This window comes from Pteropus medius, unplaced genomic scaffold (genome assembly GCF_902729225.1).
Source record: "Pteropus medius unplaced genomic scaffold, Ma_sr-lr_union100, whole genome shotgun sequence".
Lineage (NCBI taxonomy): Eukaryota > Metazoa > Chordata > Mammalia > Chiroptera > Pteropodidae > Pteropus > Pteropus medius.
Window position 1 is genome coordinate 21,940,504 of NW_024354875.1, and position 21,563 is coordinate 21,962,066.

The 21,563-nt window shown below is 35.2% G+C and overlaps 1 pseudogene; it reads right to left on the minus strand.

The window, feature by feature from the left end:
• Positions 1-11,955: 11,955 nt before the first annotated feature.
• LOC120597391 (uncharacterized) lies at positions 11,956-12,071 on the minus strand (annotated as a pseudogene).
• Between the last annotated feature and the right edge of the window lie 9,492 nt (positions 12,072-21,563).

Here is a 21,563-nt window from a genome sequence, read left to right on the forward strand (position 1 = left end):
TTTATATAATTTTTTAAAAATTTTAAAAAATAAGATTTACAGAAAAGTTGCAAGTACAGTAGAAAATTTTTTTTTCTGAAAGGTTTTATGTCTGAGGAGGTTGCTACTCTGATTCTCCACCATTGTTGAATATCTGAAGTTGTCTCTCCCACAAACAAGAATATTCTCCTACATAATCACGGGACAACGATCAACAAGAGATTAACACTGACAAATAACAATACTATCAACTAACTCTCAGACCTCATGAGTTTTGCCAATTATTCCAGTAATACTCTTTATAGCAATAAACTCCAATTCAGAATCAAGCATTGCATTTAGTCGTCATGTCTCGTTAGTCAGCTTCAGTCTGAAATCGCTATTTGGTCTTTGACTTTTATGATCTTGATACTTTTGAAAATTACAGGCCCTTGATTTGGGTTTTTCTGATGTTTCTTCATGCTTAGACTTAGATTATGTCAGGAATATCACAGAAGTGATTTGTGTCCTTCTCATTGTATTCTAATCTGATTTCCATTTGTCCGTTACTGATGATATTCACTTTGAACACTTAATTGAACACTTAGTTAAGGTAGAGTTCCATTATAGAGGAATTCTTTTTCTACTTGTAATTAATAAGTATTTTGTGGAGAGTTCCTTTAAAATGCTGTATATACCCCATTTCTTAGTAAACATTTAAATTATGTATGTATTTGTCCATATCTATATAGATTCATTTTATTCAATGGGTTGTGCCATTACTATAATTATTTATTTTGATGATCAAATTATGTCCAGTTTGGCCAGTGGAAACCACTTTAAGCTATCTTCTGCATCCTACATTTTTCTTTTAAACAACATCCGTTTTTAACTCACAGTTCTGTAGGTCAGAAGTTTGGCATGACATGACTGGTTTCTTTGCTGAACTGTTCTACCAGAGGCTCTGGGGAAAATCCCCTTGCAAGCTGATTTGTGTTGTTGGGTGAATTCAGTTACTTGCAACTGTAGGACTGAGGTCCCATTTCACTGCTTGTTGTCCACCATAGGCCACTGTCAGCAAGTAAAGGTTACTTTCATTCCTTCCCAAGTAGCTCCCTCTATCTTCAGGACCACCAGGGATAAATCGTTCTCAAGTTAAACCCCTCTCATGCTTTGAATCTCCTTGACTTTCTCTATCTCTGACCTCAGATTTAAAGGGCTCATGTACTAAGATAAAGTCTATTAGATAATCTCCCTATCGTAAGGTTAACTGAACTGGAAACTTAATTACCTTGCAAAATCCCGTGTGCAATACAGAATAACATAATCACAATCACAGGAGCAGTATCTCCTCATATTCACATTCCTGGGGCTTATCCAAGGTGTGTACACTAGCGGGCACGGAGTCTTGGGTGCCATCTTAGAATTCTGCCTACTTATGTAAAGTGCTAGAACATTATAAGCATTAGCTATCATTATTATTCATTATCTGGCAAACTCAGAGAAATTTAAAAAATAGCAATGACTTAGGAATGTCAAGGGTGTAGTGAACAGATATTTCAATGTACCATCAAAGACATATAAATTGCTAGAAGCTTCTGGAGACCAATTTGGCAACGTATATTGAAAGGTTAATATTTCTACCTCTAGGAATTCGACTTTAGCTAAAGACATAATCAGAGGCATATACAAAGATCTGTGAAAGGACATATTAATTATAGTACATTTATAATAAGTACTTAAAAAGAAACCAAAAATCTCATTTTAGGGGTTTAATTAAATAATACGGCATAGTTATTTAATGGAATACTGTGTAGCATTAAAAACAAAAACAAAAAACAAATAAAAATACATGGTATGAAAAATATTAAACAAGAAGGGAACATACACATCTTACATGTGACAGAATTATATGTTATAAATTTGCCTATGTAGTCTTATCCAATTTTAGTACAAACACCAAATAGATTCTTGCTTTTTCTTATCTCTTTTGAGCTATGTTATAGTTAAGCTTCTATGGCTGGCAAGATAGGTTTTAGCCTCCTCACACTGCTATAATTCAAACAAGGTTTCTGGCAACTTCTTAGAGCCCAGCCTCCTTCCTAGAGTGTGAGGTAGCCTTTTGGCAAGAAAAGGTCACTTGAAAAGAGAGAGAACATTCCCTGACACCATCTGTCTGGTCATGCTCATTTGCCAAAACAACAAGGGCATCCTGAAAAGGAAGGCTTTGCATCATCTCCCCTGGTTTTCTGCACTCCTGCCTTACTCAAGGCCTCAAGTGAAAAAGTGTGGTCTGGCCTCTCGTTCCTAATGTATAGTCCTCTTTTATACTAAATTGGTTGAGTTATTTGCAGCTAAAATTTTAGAGTATATTTTTTCTTTGGTTTTAGCTATGAGAGGCATCCCAGAGTAAAAAATATGTATTAATTGGGGATGGAGGGTATAACAGAAGTTAATAATTATTTAGAGTGCACCTCTTTACTGTACTTTATAACACTAAAATAGCTACTATTAGTCTCATTTTACAAGTGAGAAAACAAGCTCAGAGGGTTTACATAACTTTTACAAGGATGCATTTAGGAAATGGTAAAAATAGGTTTTGAAGTGACTGGTTTCAGCTTTTCCACCATACCAGCGATTCTGGTGATTTCTGAGATTCTGGTGATTTCTATGTATATGTATCTGGTGATACATATACATATATACACACATGTATATGTATATGTACATATGTATGCATGTATATATATGTATATATATGTGTACATATATGTATATATATTTACTATATATATGTATATGTATATGTACATATACATATATATTAAGTTCCCCAAGAAATATGAATGATTAGCCTAGTTTAAGACCTACTGCAATATAAATCACTGCTTCCCTATACATGAAGGTAAATTAGCGATCTGTAATGTGATTACAGTGCAGACTACTTTTTTCTCCTAAGCTTTTTTTCAGCTCCAACCTCTCAGACTTTAACTTTCAAATGAACAGGTGCACTTTTAACTGAGGGATCTAGATAACACCACAAGCTCACTTTGAAACCATTTTTCCCATTGATCTCTCAAACCTGAATAGAGATATTCCAAACTCCATAATACTTGGAACTAGTATTTATCCATAGATTCAAAAACCCAGGGTAGTTTCTTTTATCTCTTGCTATTCTCTGACACAATTCTTGATAAATTCAATGCCCAGGCCCCTAAAATAACTAGCTGTCTTTTTCTTCTTCATGGACTTTCTCTCCATCTTTCCCACATTCCTTGCTATAGTCTACTTTTCCTCATGTTGTCAGGACAATTCAATCTGATTTAACCTTCATTTACATTTAATTTCCATCCATCTCTAGCTTTAACAATCTGCCCAACTCTAGTTCTAGTTTTTGCTAATTTATCTCTGATAATCAATTAAAACCTATTGTTATACCTAAATTATGCAACAAGTGTCTTTGCAGGAAACCAAAAGAAGTATGAAAATACGTATATGGTTGAGGAGTTCTGTGTCCTTTTGAAATCATTCTTTGAGTACTTTCTTGTCTTCTGGAGTAACCTATTTTTCAAGTCTCATCTTGTGCTTTGCTTTTCACAGTCCTGAAGTCAGCTATTTTTTCCAAAGAGATCTGGTTCCTTGGAGGATGGTATTTAGAAGTCGAGATCTGGATACCGATGCATTCATGGCTATTGGGGTGTCACTGCTTCTTGACCCTCCCTATGAACAAAGCTAGGAAATGCACACACACACACACACACACAATATTTCTATTTCGCTTTTAAAAATACATAGATAAACAGATAGATAGAGCACCTTGCACACCAATATCTCCAACTACAATATAACAGTATAAAGTTTATTCTAGTGTTTTTCTTTTTCCTATTTTGTAAATCCTTATTCCAACAGTAAGAAACCCAGCCTTCGTTACTCTTTATATATTTTATTTGATCAACTCCCCATATATACCCTGTCTCCCCCATCCTTAATGCTACTCCTCCTCTACACAAACGCTTTCCTCACCCCACTTGAGTTTCAACAACCCACAGAAGGTGCCCCACCGCCACCATATCAGCTCCAATACACCATGGCAGACTATAGTCTTCCAAAGAGACTCCTTCCTCACTCCGCATGCTGCCCTTCTCCCTACTGCATGGAGATATTTTCCTCTCCAGTTGAATGTCACAACCTCACGTCAGGCTGCCCCTCCACATAGATACCAGTCCTTAGCCTGGTTGGTCTCTGACATCAGTGCAGGTCAGCCTTCCCAAATGGATCCTCTTCTCCCCATTTTGAGCTCTAATACCACGCTCTGGGCCACTGTGCCCCCCTGCCCTTCCGGTGTAGAAACTTCTCATCATCTAATGGCGTTAAGACTAATTGATTGATCAGGAAGGGAAGAGAAAGAAAAGAAATTGGGTAGAAGAAACCTTGTCTTCTTCCTACGAAGATAATATACTTCAACAGAAATTCTCTACTTTATTGCTATTATGATGTAACAGTTTTCTGATGACAACCCTAAAAATATTTAATATATAAATTAATTTCTTCTATAAGTGGTCATATTATTAAAATAGGGACCAGTGAACATTTATGTTTATACAGCCTTATTTACAATAGATGAAAATTGGAAATAACCCAAGTGTCCATAAAGAGATGAATGGATAAACTAATAGTGGTATAATCAAACAGAGCAAAAAAAAGAAAGTTGAGCTACTTATATCATTGATGAATCTCAAAGTGATTGTGCAATGTGAAGAAAACCAGAAAAAAAAAAGAGTAAAAATTTAATGATTCCAATCATATAAATTCTAGAAAATGCAATGGTACCTATATTAAGGGAAAGTAAATCAGTGGTTATTTAGAGGACTATGAAAGGCAAGGAGAAAAGGATTATAAAAGGACATAAGGCAAGTTGTTTTATTCTAAGAAATTGAAATCTATATTTACTAAATTAATGAAAGTAATTTCATTTTGAATGATCATAAATCTGGGTAACCAATAACAAAGGGAAGAAACAGCACCCATTGTGCCTACCAGGGAGGGAAAATATCATTCCACTCAAGAGTTTGAACTCTGGGGCTGAATATTAGGTTCAAAATCTAGCTCTGAGGACTTTTGCAAGTTTCTTAATTTCTCTGTGCCTCAGTTTCCCCATCTGTAAAATAAAGATAGTAGTTGTACTTCTTCAAGTAATATATGGTAGATAATATACAAAAATTTCTTAGAAGAGCATCTGGCATCGGAAATGTCAACAAAATATGCTAATCACTAATGTTATCACAGATGCCTGAAAATGTGTCTATGGACTCTGTGACTCTTAGACTCTGATCTGAGAAACAATAAATTAAAATAGAGACTACCACTTAGGCGATCACGTGGCACAATTGTCATCATTAATCCAGGAGCACAAAAATAGGCACCAAAATTGCATGGATGGATTTAAGACTACATATTTGTATTTTTTCTTAAAGATTGAAATAGAAACATAAAATATTTAAATTCTCAGAGAGAACTTATTAATCTCCTAGCATATGTTGATGATCTCCAGCATAAGAATAACTCCTTATAGCATAATAATATATTTTCGTTCTCTCCACAACTTGAGGTAATATAAACAAAGACTAAATTATCCTTTAAAGAATTAGATTTCAGTTTAAATAGGTGGGACCACTTTCAAATATTATAAATAAAAATAACCTAAAGCAAAAAAAAAATAAAGATAGTTTATGTATGATAGAATTCCTGCTAATTGACTGCAGAACATGAGATTATGATAAAATTAAGTGAGCTAATCCTCGATCAACTCCAATTTTCAACCCACATTCCCTTAAGGGATGGATCATTATTCTTTCAAAAGTACTTATCCATGATTTCACAAACTAATTAAAGTGCAGCTTAATTTTTCTTTATTTTAAAATATTTTCACTATAGAGCTAAGCAAAGAATACTCTGTAGGATCACTACCTTACCTATTTAAATTTATCATGCTCTCTGACTTAATAAATAATGATTTTCTCAATATTTAAAATGTATTTCCACGACAAGTTTCTCACATTTTCTAAAGCCAGTATTAAAATTTAAGAGGACTAGTGAAGATGAAATGTCCTGCTCTAAAAATGAGCTGACACCTCCTTTGGTTATAGTGAAATAATGTCATTGTCACAACTGATTCAGGTTAGGCTCTGCTGTGACCAGTGGAGAAAAAGCCTTAACTGACTATCCAGAAACAAGAAATAAAGACTGTATTGATCATTCTCATGCTTCTATCTGTATGTACCTTTTTACTAATCAAGGTTGTTTCTTAGCATTTGTTTCAGAGAAAATTCTAGTTGTCCAATAATTGAGGTGTCTCACTTTTCAAAAGAAGTTATTTTAAGAACTTCTACCCTATAAAATGCTGCTTGGGACTGCAGTAGATGTAAAATAATTGCCTATTGTCCTTAAGTGAAAACCTTCTCAAAGCATCAAGAAAATGTAATACAGCTATAGTTTATGTAATCTTGAAACTTGCACATTAGAAGACTGAATTCCTCCCAGACAGAAAGTTGGAAGTGGACTCTTTGGGTGGAAAGTCTTCACTCAAGACAAGAGGATAGGATTTCATTAACCAATGTCACCATAAAAAAAATTTTTTTAAATTTAAAAAAAAAGACAAGACGATGGAAGGAAAAAAGCCATATCAATCACAAGGAACAGAAAATCTATAGACCAAATATGCCAGGAGGAGATTAAGAAGAGGGTAAGACTAGGCAGGGAGATCCAAGTTCAGAATGAGGAAAATGATGCTGAGGAAAAGCAGATGGGAATATAACCATCTGGAAGGTAAGAAAAGAGTGGTGGGATTGCAAATTAATTGCTTAAAACAAAACTGTTTCAAACCCTTTTCAATAGCCAGACTCTTCTGTAAACAAAATTCTTTCTCCAAGATTTTAAATTTAAGGCCACAGAAAGCTTTAAGTTACTCTTTATCCAGTGACTATATAGTCCTAAGAAATAAAGTTTAACAGCTGTCATAAACCATATTTCCCACTAAAAGCAACAGGCCTGCAGTGAGCCTGTACGAAGCTGACTGACATGCTGAGGTGGTGAATTTTTCTGAGGTCTACACTGAATCTTGCCCTTTCCTTGGCTTCATTTATTCCACCTCTGTTGATACTCCTGTGCCAATAATTTTTTCTTTTGCTTAAGTTAGATTGTATTGTAACTAAGAATCCTGAAAAATACACTCAGGCAATGTAAAGGTTTGGCAGAAAGTAATTCACTGTTTGCAGAACCCCTCAGCAGCTCTGCAGAGCACCAAAGTTCCCTAGATCAGAAATGCAAAGCCACTGCCCTAAGCAATAGTCGTTATTGAGACTTGTATTTATGTGCAGGCGTAGATATAATGTGTGGCTGGTGTCAGGGATGAACTTACACATACTTCATCCGTTCATTCGACACTCATTCAGTTGATGTAAATCTATATTTTAAAAGATCTTAGTATATTTATTGGTTTCTTGATATGCACTAGGCACTGTTCTAGGCATAGGGACCACAGCAATAGATGAAAGAGACATGTTCATGGTGCCTACTGTCCACTGGTGTACTCACTGGCAGCGAATTACAGATGGCAAACTCTCCCTGGTATTGATGGTTGCCACTCTTTCATAATAATGCAATAAAAAGTATTAGTGCTCAAAATAAATATTTTATGTTTATCATGAACATATAATTAAAAGATCAGTATTATTTGTGAAATGCTTACATTACTAGTCCTAAGACATACTAGGTAAGCTTATGACTACCATAAAATCTTAGAGAACATTAATTAAGATGATGTAGATGAATTAAACATATGCTAACAAAGTAATAAAGTTTTACTTTATGCTACTAGTTACTGAAACTGTTTTTGCTCCTTTACAATATTGGGAGAACATCTTTCTCTACTTTTGAAAACACAAGTTGTTAGCCCATATTACTTTCCTTAGCAGTTAATATTATTTATAAATAGAAATGATTAAAGGCTTCCTCCATTAGGAACCCAGAACTTCTAAGGATAATACTTAAACAAGAAAACAATTGAGTCTTGCGGTGAGACTTTTGATGCAGTGTCATGACATGAATTTAAAAGACTTTTGCCACTGTATTGAAGAACGAGGCCTGGGCTTGTAGGGTTACGTAAGTAAATTTGTAATCACTTATTAGAAAATACCGCTGGGACTGTAATCACACTAGAGATAAAATCATTCAGGAATTTAGGTGAGCATTTCAAAGTTCCACAAAGTTTTCACAGTAACAGAGGCACAAGTGGTAGGTGTGAGAGAACAAAACCTGGATGAGGATCTGAGAAATGGGGTGAAGTTTTAGGGTGAAATCACAAGGAGAATTCTTTCATTTAACTGGCATTCTATCCTTCCCCATGAGACAGGAAGCGATGACCTCGCCAGGCACATTCACATTGCATGGTCATAATTTCACTCCATGTACTCAGACATAAAGCCACTTCCTAAATCTGAGTCATCTGATTCATTTTGGTTCCCCCCTCTAGTTTGAGACTGCTTTGAGTAGAGCTTAAAATGGAAAAAATGACAGGTTTCTCTGCACAACATTCACCTTTTTTGTATTGATTCTGCCACTGATTTATTCATTCACTGCATATTTACTAAGTACATACTATGTTCCAGTCACTGTATTATGTGCCGGAGCTACAAAGATGAAAAAGACCCTATCCTCCAACAACTCTAAGCATATCATAGTGGCCTCAAAACTTTTTTTATTACATACTCCTAATCAATTTTTACTATGTTTTGTCAATAATGGATATTACTATTTATAAATTGTTATAATTTTTCTATATTATTACTGTATTCCTTTCATCTAATATCTTAGGAAAAAATAAACCCTTAGGATATTATTCCTAGATAGCAATAGTTGATGGAAATCTATATTTTAAAAGATCTTAATCACTTTAAATCTTCAGTAAAATGTAATCAGATTGCTACTGTGATTATTTTACCTATGATAGGTCTGATGGCAGGACCACTGCATATTATTGCCCACAATCACGTGCCATATTGCTGCTGAGGGAGTCCTCACAGAGGAGTCGGCTCTGGCTTTTTCTTGTCATTTGCTCTGCCTACATTATAAGTATCATCTAGAATCCAGGGATCTTTGCAGGAATATATTTAAGGCATTTGTCCATTTTATGAAGGTTAGCTTTCATTAAAAAAAAAAAAAAAGTTAACATAATCTGTAAATCCTCTTAAACCAGATAAAAGTAATTATTAACATTTCACAATATGCTACATATGAGCAAATAAGTGAGATCAAACTTGGTATAATGAAAGACTAGATGAAGGTATCAGGATGGATTAATGCATTAAAGATTAGGAAAGCTTACTTTATTTCTTTAGATTTGAAATAACTGTAAATAGAAGATCTAGCACTACCTTCCCATACCTTCCTGCACAGGACTGACCTGCGCTCTACCTAGAAGAACACTGGTCTGCAGAGTGAGACAAAGATCCTGACACCTGAGATATTGGAGTGCAAAGGGCAGACAGGCTCATTTTGCAGAAGGCCATGGTGGAGAAAGGTGAGTCTTAAAGAATAGTAGGGTGGTTTCATCATGCATAGGAAGAGATAAGGCCTTAGAAGACACAGCTATTTAAGTCAGGCAGCACAAGAGCAAGATGTATTTGGACTAGTATAAGCAAGCAATTCTAGATGGCTACAGGTTAGGGAGCCAAGTGGGCAGCGTTAGCTATAGACAGAGAAGTAATAGATGAAAAGAGGATTGATAGAATTCTGCTGATGTCAAGAACACTGATGGCTTCAATTTAGAAAAAGATGGCCAAAATTAAATAGACAAGAGGACAAGAGAACAGATCACAGAGATGGACAGATTTTTAAAGAGAAATCATTGAGGAACATGTCATATTAAAAGACACTGGTGTGGAGCAGAATTTTGGAAACTAAATAAAGGGTTTTTAACTGCAAGAATAGCACAGAGACTAGAGCAGTTACCCATAAAGGCTTTCCTAGTACCAGATATCTGTGAGTTAGACAAATAAAATAATTACATACCAAATTTGATTTTAAAGGATATGATGGCCATTTTGCTTTAAAGGCCTAAAAACTTTCTGAATTCCTAGCTCTTGATACTCTTCTTTGTAGCCTTTTTACTCTTTAATACCTCTGAGAGACTCTGGAGACTGACCAGTGAAAGGTGGGTAGGTACAAAGAGCTGAGTCTGTATCACTGAATCTTATCCCACTTACAATTCACCAGTTTTGAGTTTATTTACAGAAAGTAAAGCTCAGCTATTCTGTATTAATATATACATACATTCATACTACTATTCTTACATCAAATCATCACATTGTACACCTTAAACTTCTTATAATTTTATTTGTCAATTATGCCTCGGTAATGCTGAAAAAATTTTACTATTCTTGGAAAAAAACTTTTACTGAAAGACAATATACTATAGTTAAAGAAAAGCAACAATTTACCATTGACAAATAATTAGGCAATTGAGTTGAAGATTTCAAGTTGCATCTGAACCACATACAATAAAATTAAAAGTTTTCATAGCTAGTATCCAAAATGAAAGAAAAAAGGAAGAAAGTAGAACTATTTTGATATTGCCAAATAGCTGGGAGAGAGAAGACACATAATACAAGGAAGCACAAGCAAATTCTACAAGGGTTGGCACATTTGTCACTGAGGGGCTGTTATGGACAAAGGTGTCTAATACATAACAGTCAGTAATAAAGCTTAGCAGATATCAAGGAACTCTGCATTGAATCACCCTGAATCCTTCAACTCTTCTCGTTGTCTCTCGAAGAAGAAAACACTCTGGGGGAATCTCATACTTCTTGGTACTTCTGGAGTAGGGAAAAGAGAGAAAGATCAACAAGGACTTTGAGAGTCAGCCCTCTACCGCTCCCTTTCATGTGCGCTATGCACATGAAAGTGGGACTACTCTTCATGAAGTAATTCCAAATTTTACCATATAAACAGTAAAACTTCACCACCTTGTTCTTACCACAACTTGACAACTAAAAATGTTTTCATTTACTCTGCTTCAGTAGTAAAACTCTTCTTTGTTCTCCTTTTAAAATGAGTTATTATAAAAAAATTCAAAAAATACTTAAAAAGTCCATTATAATCTTATCCCTAGAGACAGCAATTGTATAATTATTCCTTTGCCTTGTTTTCTTTTTCATTATTCATTGGGTCTGTTCCTTAATCTGATCAAAAAATATTAATTTTTAAAAGACTATATTTTTATTTTAGAAGTATAAAATAGGTTCAAAATCTATTCAAAGCAAAAATGCTACATTCTTGTAATATAAATATAACAGGATGAATAGTACCAAGCAATAATATGGCCTCACCTATTTGAGGGGACAGCTCTAGGAAAAAAGTAGAGTAGCTAACAAACTTTTGTCTGTTTTCTTGCTTCTGAGGCAACAGGAAGCCTGCAGTTGACACAGGGACCCATTCCAAGTTCCACAATCCTGTCATTCCACCTGAAGGATGACTCATGCTTCACAATGGCCCCTTCCCCTTCCCTACTGTCCCAGGATGTAATCTGATTAACTTCATGTTAACATGTGAAAGAAGGAAAGGTTGCTTAAGCAGGGACTGCCCCAAGAGTATGCTTGTTAACACAAAAGAATCTCTAATGGCTAGAATTTCCAGATGGGTGATAAAGTGAAATGGAAGAATTTCCAGTAGAGTGCAGAGATCATTTTGATTTGAGAAACTATCCCCCAGACAAACTGAAAATCACAACAACTTGAAAAGCCTGTCTCCGTTTACTTGAGTTCTAGCATAACTCTAATCTCCCAGCAATATTACACTGTAAAGGAAGGAGAGCTGGGCAGCAAGATCAAGGGCATGGGAATGATGTACATGCAGATTCAAATCAATGTTGTCCCCTACTAGAGGGATGTCTTTGGCAAGATGATTTATTATTATTATCATTATTATTATTATTATTATTTACGCCTACAGCACCTGGTCTTCCTAGGTGGTCTCCCATTCAAGTACAAACCAGGCCTGACCCTGCTTAGCTTCCGAGATCAGATATCGGGCTTGTTCAGGGTGGCATGGCCCTAGACCATGGACTGTGGCTCCACTGGGGCACAAACCCAGGATTTTCTGCATGTAAAGCAGACGAGCTAACTGCTACACTATGGAACCATGTCCTTTAGCAAGATGTTGTTGCTATTGTTATTAAAGTTCTCAGACCTCTTTCCTTACTTAATAAACAGGGTTGCTGTAGGATTAAAATGAATAAAATAGTGCATCTAAAGTACTCGGCACACAGTAGGTACTCAAGAATAGGAGTTATTGTTATTTATGTTTTTTCTTTCAGTCTTTATACTACATTTAATCAACTGGGATTTCCCCAGTGTTCTGTTAAGCATTTAACAATCAGAAAATAATATAAAACCCATATTTTCATTATCTTCTTAAAAATCCATGTTTCAAAAGTTTATCCCCTTATAAAAACAACCAATGGAGTGAGTAGCAGCTAGTTTTTTGGTTAGAATATGTTCTCCAGTAAACTACAGTCCTTGTCATGCCTTATCTCACCCCAGCACTGAAGAATAATGTCGGTTGCCATTTATCATCCAGCTTGCACTGCTGCCTTGCTAACTCAGTTCTCTTCTACAAATTGTCATTTCTGGCCTGGTTCTTACAGGCATTTGAGTTAGTGACCTCTGCCACAAAGCTAATGAATATATTCCACAATACTACATAGCACCGTATTCAGGTTCTGAAATCAGATAAACTGGATTCGAATACCGATTCTCTGGATTACTAGTTTTGTGACCTCAGGCAAGTTACTTCACATATCAGAGTCCTAGTTTCTTCAACTCTACAAGAGAAATAGTAACTGACTCATTTCACAGGGTTGTTATAAGGTTTAAATAATGTAATGCATATAAAAAATTGTTTATTATACCTGGCTATAAAAAGGGGCAATGAATATTAACTACTACAATGACAATGATGATGGAGAGACAGCAACAACGACGATGATGATGATGATGATGATGATGATTGCTGCTGTTGCTATCACAATCACTACCTATGGGACTTCCTTCATTCTCATTTCTGCTTTCTCAAGCTGGAAATCGAAATTCATTTAGAAAGCCCTAGGGAACATGGAGCCTTTCAAAAGTAGGAAAGAGTAGTTTCTGTCCACCACTGCTCACGAGCGCAATGAGGTAGCTGCAGAATGAAGTGAGAGAGCTTCCAATCTCAAAAGCAATGGGACCACTAGGAAGCCAGACTCATGCTCAAGCCCAGAAAGAAAGCAAGAATCTGTCTCAAAATTTCAGTAAGAAATGTGTTTCGGATGAGCCAACCCAGCAGACAGAACCAGAGTTAGGAGAAGATAGATCTTCTAAACTTCTGAAGCTATACAACTTCAGAGGGCAAGGGAGGTATCTACAAGTTGGTACTGACCCGGGGAAAACAAGCCTTTCTCTTTGGAAAAGAGGTACTGAAGAAGAGCAAGGCAGGAGAGGGCAAGAATACTGATAGAGTGACGGCAACAAGAATATAGAGTACAAACTATGGTCAGAGCAGATGAGCCTGGACCTCAGCTAAGGAGCCAAATACAAGACTAAAATAAAAGGGAGATCATGCAAATGGTGAGAATTCTACCATGTGTGACCCACACAATCTGAAATTACTTCTCCTGAGGGTTTCCAAAAAACACCTGGGTTGTGCAAGGAATGTACCTAACAGCTCGGAGGCTGGCCTTATATCAACACAACAACTGAACATCCATCTTTTACAAAGTACTTTCACGTTTATCATTTGATCCCAGACTAGCTATATGAAGCAGTATTCCCCTATTTTACAGATGAATAGCAAAAAAGAGATTAAGGCCATTGCTTAAAAGAAAAAAAAAAAACAGTAAATGGCGAAGACTGCTAAAGCTTAATTCTTCTAAAAACAATTACTGTGTACTGCTCATTGCACTTTCTTTAGAAATTGCAATTTGTTCACCACGTGGTTTCCAGGTTTGTTTATCCCTTTACAATTTTCCTTATTTGTTTAAGAAAGTTTTGTTTTATTATGGGGGGGAGTTATTTTTAATGTAGATAAGTCTTGGTTGAATACAGAAGAAAAATGTCGAGGAAAAGATATGTCAAAGCTTGGACCCGAATAACTAAAAAGATCAGTTTCCCTGTGATGTCAGGCATTAAGTCACCAACAGTCCCAGCTACAGATCAGAGTAACCCAATTTCATCACCACCATCCCAGCACCCAGACACAAGAGTTGGGGTTACATATGGTAACATTTTGATAAGGGACTTATATTAACTTCAACCAATATATCTTCATATACCCACCCCTCCCCAACCCCACCGATGGATAGATTAATCGTGTATTATTCTAGTGGGAATGAAGGGTTACAGCCAAGAAGAGACTAAAAGTTGTAGAAAAATGGAATTCAGAGGAGTATTCTCTGCCAGGATTTGGAACTTGCCTGTTTAGATAGTATAACTTTGCCAAGAACTTTCCAGTTAGTACTGCTTTTAACACTGATTAGAAAGTAAAATGTACTCTCTCAAACTAGAGTAATACATTTTTTTTTCAGGTCATATGATTTTGCTTTAAGAGAGTTTTCCATGGCTGAGAATAGAACTTGTCTCTAAGGTTCCCAGTCCAGTGAACTAAACAATGTGGCTTCTTCATTTTTAAATGGTCTGTTTTGAAATGAACAAATCTTAACACTTCATCAAGCTAAGAAAAGAAACAAAAGGAAAGAAATTATCTCTTAGGCTGTGGGGTTGGTGGGGTGGGAGCTGAGATTGGTTTAAAGTTACCTATAAGGCTGCTAAGCTAAACTAAATCAATTGATTCCATTTTTAAAAAATCTAACAAAATCCACCACAATTTTTTTTTTCTGAACTAAAGTCCACATTTTGATCCAATGATATACAATAGATTCACAGGAAATGTTGATATTTCATAAGATAAAGATTTAAGGATCCAGTGTGTAAGTTTACAAGACTGGGCTTTCAAACAGACACAGACACACATGCATTTTCACAGACCACACATAACTATACCTTCTCTGCAAAAGGCACAAAGGTGCTCATTTCAACCAATGAGGGAAAGTACTTGCGACGCAGATAGCCTATCTATTACATCATCCATTAAAGTGTATATTTTTAGAGCTACTGACCTTTACACAAATGAAACAATAAAGCTGTTCACAAACCTGACAAAGAGCAGATTTTCCAAAGAAAAACAGTGAACCACTGTCTCTAATGCATCCATCAAACTAAACAATTAAAATGGCATCTAGTACAAAACTTAAAAAACCACTATAACATAACACTGCCAAGATTACCAGTCCTGTCTTGAAAAAAAAAAAAATTGTTTTGCCTAGGCATTTACTTAAAAAAGAAAGGAACTAATTTATTTATTTAGCAGATGAATGGACTGCATAAATTTAAGGCAATCAAAAGAAACTCAGTGGTCCCAACCTCCTCAAGCTGCTGCCAAACAAACTTGGGCACTGGTGGCCACAGACTGGTCCTCAAAACAGTCTAAATAACAAACACTCATTGTGTGGATCTGATATATCTTAACTGAAGTCCTAGTTCCTCAGTTACTAGTTGCATGAACTTGGGTAAATTACTTAACCTTTTAACTTCCTTTGTCTTTTGTGATGTAAGTATCATAATACCAGTTGCCAAATGGAAGTTATGCTATATATACCATTATAAATGAAATTATATATGTAAACACTTTAGCACAATGCCTTTATAGAGCAAGTGCCCAATAAATGTTAGCCATAATTATTATTGGAAAAATCTTATATTAAAGTGACTACATAATTTCTCATCCAATCCAGGCACTTTTGATGTTGAAAGGGAGCTCCATTAGCAATACAGTGGCAGGCCACCCCAATCATTATCTGTGTAGCAGTCTGGTAGTTTGGAATCCTGGGGACTAGGAGCAAGGTTTTACTAATACTCAACATATAATACATGTTAGTAAATAAGAATGCCTAGCCACCCTTGAATGAAAATATTCGCAATGAGAGGGAAGGGCTCAAGTTAATTGAAAACTTCCAGTTTTATAAGCAGTTGATAATATAATCACATCAGAGACAACTGTTAGTATCAAATTTTTTCAGCATTATAAATTTAAACAGATCAAACTTTTTTGCAACATCACTTTATATAAGATTTTGAAATTAAGAGATTTCTAAATTTGCATTTATGATAAAACATCCTTAACCAATTCTTATATCTAGACACAATTTCCTATGTGGTAACTTTAGCATAGCTTTTTTTGCTGGAAATTAAACTAATTTTAAAATTAAGGAAGAAATAGCATAGCACTTATCCAAATTGTCAAACCAAGAAAGAAGTAACCTAAACAGTGTACCGGAATATTCCAGTCACTAGACAGGACTAGCTTCTTCTCTGATATCCTTAACTTAAGCATTGTGCTTCCAGTAAATTAGCCAACCCATTCTGAAACTTGAAAGAGTACGTACAATCAATAAATGTTTACCTAAAATCTTCTTGTTAATTTTGATAACTGTATGGAGATCTCGTGAATGTATGTGTAGATGATTTCATTAAAACTCTTTGCAAAGAAGAGTTATCAACTGACTAATGAGTCAATAGTAAGATTAAAAGGGCATTTAAGGGGAGAATTTCAAAATTTTGCCTGTTTTTGAAAGAATGGGAGAAAAATAAGAATGCATATTTGTTTTTTCTTGTATTTTCATTAAGAAACGGAAAAAAATTAACAAGAAACAAAAATGGTTATGGTTACATATGGGCACAGGAGGTAGAAGGGGACCAGAGCTGAAGAGGTAATAAGATTTCTCCTTGTATACATTCTGAATCATTTTAATTGTTGAACCATATCAAGTAAGAGATATTCAAAAATTAAAAGAATTTTAAAATTGTCTATTTTAATAAAGTAAAAGGTCCGAAGAGACTGTCTTGAACCTACAAAAAGAATTTAAACATAGGGGAAGATAAAGTACTTCTATATATCTTACAACTAAAAACTTTATTAGTCATGATAGATGATATTTAATAAGTCTAAATGAAGAAAATGGGCCAGACTTAATTAAAGATAATCCAAATTTATGCAAATAAAGATACAGACACAATTCACATTTGATCAGCAACATCTTATTACTCAGATTTTCACTGAATTTGAAAAAGGAGATAGAAACAGAGAACAAAGCTGAAGAAAATATTGGAAATATGTGTAAACTGTTTTCAACTTAATCATCTACATAAAAAAAGTGTTAGATGTTTAATTGTCATTAATAAACAGTTAAGATGGAATCGTAATTTTAAAAGTCCTCAGATAAGTTAATGACTTCCTTATTTACATATTTCATATTTTGTTATAGTAGATACAATAAGAATTATTTACAATAATTGAATTTATTCAGTAGTTTGGTGGATATTAAAGTCATATGAAAGAATGGCTAGGATTCATATATATATATATATGTATATATGAAACAAGTATACAAATCTCGTATGTGTGAATATATATGTATATACATAAATTTAGTGACTTCTGAAACTATTTCTATAGTTACTTGTGAAAATATAACAATTATAACTAGTTTATAGATGTGAGAACAATCTGATGGAAACATCTGCCTCTTTATTGAGTGCCAAGGAGGTTCCATGTGAAATGGCTGGCTGGACCAGCACCTCCTTCCTCCTTGATCTCTCCATGTGCATCTTCCTCAAGCCAGCCTGCTCTGTAGCCTTGCTACCCCGACTAACATTTACTTGGATACTTCAGATTTTAAAAACAAATAAAAAATTGTAGAAGCTCTGGTCTGTAAGAGACCTGAAAAGTCTTTACAAAGATCCTAAGACTCTCCTTATCCTCCCTACTGCCTGAAGCCTAAGCAGAAATGCAATTCTTTGTAACAGGGCTGCACTCAGGATTGGGCACAGAGTTCACTGCATGAGCTGGTCTGGCAATGGAGAGAAATGGAGGCTGAAATCTCAGTCATGCTCTGCTTGCTAAACCACATGCCATTGTGTGGGGCTGCATCTGCCTTTTTCTAATTCATACAAAAGTGTCTTGTGGGCTAGTGTGAGCTCTGAGTCATAATTTGACATATAGGTGAGAGGTTGGCCCGTTTTTATTCTCTGATACTCCTCCCATCACAGTGAAGCATAAAACATAATATACACTTTTAGGAAGTCATTTTAAAGTACTACTCGAGATTCCAGTCAGGTAGGTAGAGTATATTTCCAATGTAATCAATGAGCCCTGTTTTGTCTAGATTGATGCAAGTATGGCTCCTTTCCTGAAGTTTCCCTTCTGTGTTTTTTTTTCTCTCTCACTTCTCTCACTCTCCCTTCCCTGTCTTCCCTACTCAATATTTCTCTCTTGTTCTCCCCTGACCCCTGACTTCATCCCTAAGACCTTGAAGAAAACAAAATTCCTTCTGCCTGAGTTTTTGATACAATGCTCAAATTTGGGTTGAAACAGTTCTTTCTGAAGCCATCTGCCACCCAAGCTGTTTGCATCCCTCACTGAATTCCCATTTCTAAAACTAGGGAGGAATCAAGGGCCTATGTTGCCAGCTTCCTCTGAATTCACCCCTCTGACTTCAGTCTGCCCTCAGTTTTTCATTGCTGGTTTCTAGTCACCTCTGCTCCTTCTCCAGGCATCTTCTTTGTTCTATCACATTTCTATCAGGAGTCACCCAGTCTCTAGGTATCTCTCTCTGTTTCTTCCACCAACAAACTGACAATGTCTTGCTCTTTTCATAAATAGCATCCCCTAAATACACATTTGTATCAAAATGAGATTTTTAAGTGACATATTATTCAAAAGAAGTTATGTAGGGAGGCGGCACGAGAAATAAAATGTTAAATCGAGCAACATTCAGAGCCTGCAATATGCTGATCAGCTCTGCAGCCAGGCCAGGAGGAGGACCCTTGCAGAACAGAGAAAGATTTCTGCTGGGATTGCTAACAACCCATTTCCAACATCTGTGAAGGAGAAACAGGAAAAACAGTCTTTAAGTGGTTGCCCTACACAAAACTGATCATTCCCTATGGCTAAAACAATAGAGAACCTATGAGTTAAGGGCTGGGAATTGCCAGCAGGCTTTTCGCGGCTACAGGCTCTTTCCCTTCTTCCTCACTGTATATCCATATCAAAGAAATGGGTAAACAAAGTCTTTAAACTAGAACTCAAGGGAACTAAAGAATGATATGAAACTGGATCCCTCAACACTCAAGGCCTTTTCTCCTTCATTGGGTTTTTGTCTTTGCTTTCTCTAGTCTTTGCTTTACTCCTTCTTTAATAAACTTTCCTCTTGACCCAACTTTGGTGTGTGTGGTGAATTCTTTCTACACCTTCCTCCAAAGGACCCTCTTCTCTCAGTGCAGGGCTTGGTCTCCTGTCACTTGGGAAAATTTGCCCTGTCCTGCATCAGAAGTACATTAACAATATATGTCTTATTTAACTGGAAAGAGAGATACATACTGTCAGTATCTTGACAGTTATTAATTTTTGACATCTAATAGAAAAAAAAAAATAAGGGTAAAGACACCTAGATATCAAGCAAAATGAAAAACAAAGTGGGTCCTAACTGAAGAATGGATCTTAACTGATCCATGGTTGGAGTCCATTATTGTATGTCAGGTTTAGTAGAAATCTTGCAATTGTATGCAAAAGTTTTTGGCATTAATATTTCTGGGGAGAGATTATATATATTTCATCAGCTTCTCAGAGGGAATCTATGACCTAAATAAGCTTAAAATTTTGAAGGACAGTCAGCGACTGAAATATCCATTCTAAGTAATTAATAAAATTATTTAATATTTAGCCTATTTTAAATGCAAATATTAAATTCTACATATAAATATTAAAATGGTGTCATCATTGGTGAGAGTATGATAGATCTAGGTAAGCTTTTCAAGTGCCAATCAAATAATTTTACACATGATTGAGAAAATATGAAGGTATTATTTAAAGTAGTACTTCCTAAACTTCTCTGATGTGACTCACTTGCAGTGCTTACACTTAAAAAAGTAAAAGTCCTAGGCCCCATCCCACAAATACTGACTTGAAATTTGGAGGGAAGAGACCTAGGAAGTTTTTATTACTTTTTTTTAAAAGATTTTTTTTTTTTTAGAGCAGTTTTAGGTTCAGAACAAAATTAAGAGGAAAGTACAGAGATTTCTCATATATCCCCTTGCCCCTCCACATGCAAAGAAGCAAGCCTCTCCACTTATCAACATTCCCCACCAGAGTGGTACATCCTTTGCACTTGATGAACCTACATTAACACTCATTATCATTCAAAGTCCATAGTTTACATTATAATTTCTTCTTAGTCTACACTTTTTCCGGGTTTGACAAGTATGTAATGACATGTATCCACCATTACAGTATCAAACTGAGTAATTTCACTGGCCCCCCAGATCCTCTGTGTTCCATCTATTTTATTACTTCCCGCTGGAATGTTTTTAAAGACGTGTCTCTGGTAATTTTTATCTATTTTATTACTTCCCGCTGGAATGTTTTTAAAGACGTGTCTCTGGTAATTTTTATCAATTAGAAACATTTTACGGAAAATTTTCAAAGTTGTTATTGATGTCCTTGTTCATCACAGAAAAACAAATGGACTAACAAAAAGAAAACCAGTAATCCATGCCCTAATTTTTAAAAAGTATCATCTATTTAAAGTTGGATTCCTTTCTTTGTAAAATTTTGAATACAATTGATTAATAATTTATAAGAAAAATATTTGACCTTTATAGCAGTATAATAAATATTAAAGTAAATTTCATAATTCACATGTAACCAGATATAAAGGTTTTTCCACCCAAACAATTTTTCCAAACTAGATACTAGAATACATTTACTAAAATATTTGGAGAGCTTCATGCATGTAAGTCTAAGAATTTGGTAAATTATCATGCATAAAGTATTAAGAAATTATTAAAGGAATCTTAACATAAAAAGCAAAATCTTAAAAGCAGCAGCAGGGGGTCAAGTATTCTCTCTCAAACATGTTATTCCATTAAAATAATAGTTTTTTGCACAAAAAAGTTTTCTAATGTATCAAAACCACCACAGGAGGATTATTTATAATGGCCACTCTAATGGGCTAGCCCAGAGAGTTTACTCCACAGTGTCGACTTTAATAAAAACATACTGGGGGAAAATTTCTTTTTAATTTTAAGTATTTAATTTTTAAAATTAATGTAATCAATTCAATTTCACAAATATTTGTTTAGTATGTACTACAAGCCTGGCTCTAGGCTAATTTAGCTATTAAGGATAAAGCAATGAATAAAGCACAATTCTTACCCTCAAGAAGTTATTCTGTTGTGGATTTATTTTGAAATTTTTTGCCTTCTTTTTAAAATTTTGAGTAAACTAAATCAGAGGTTGGCAAACTTTTCTTTAAGAGGGCAGACAGTAAATATTTTATGCTTTGTAGAACTACAGTCTCTGCTGTAACTATTTAATTCCATTGTGTAGCATGAAAGTAGCTACATATAATATATAATCTAAAAAGCATGGCTCCAATAAGACTTTATTTACACATATAGGCT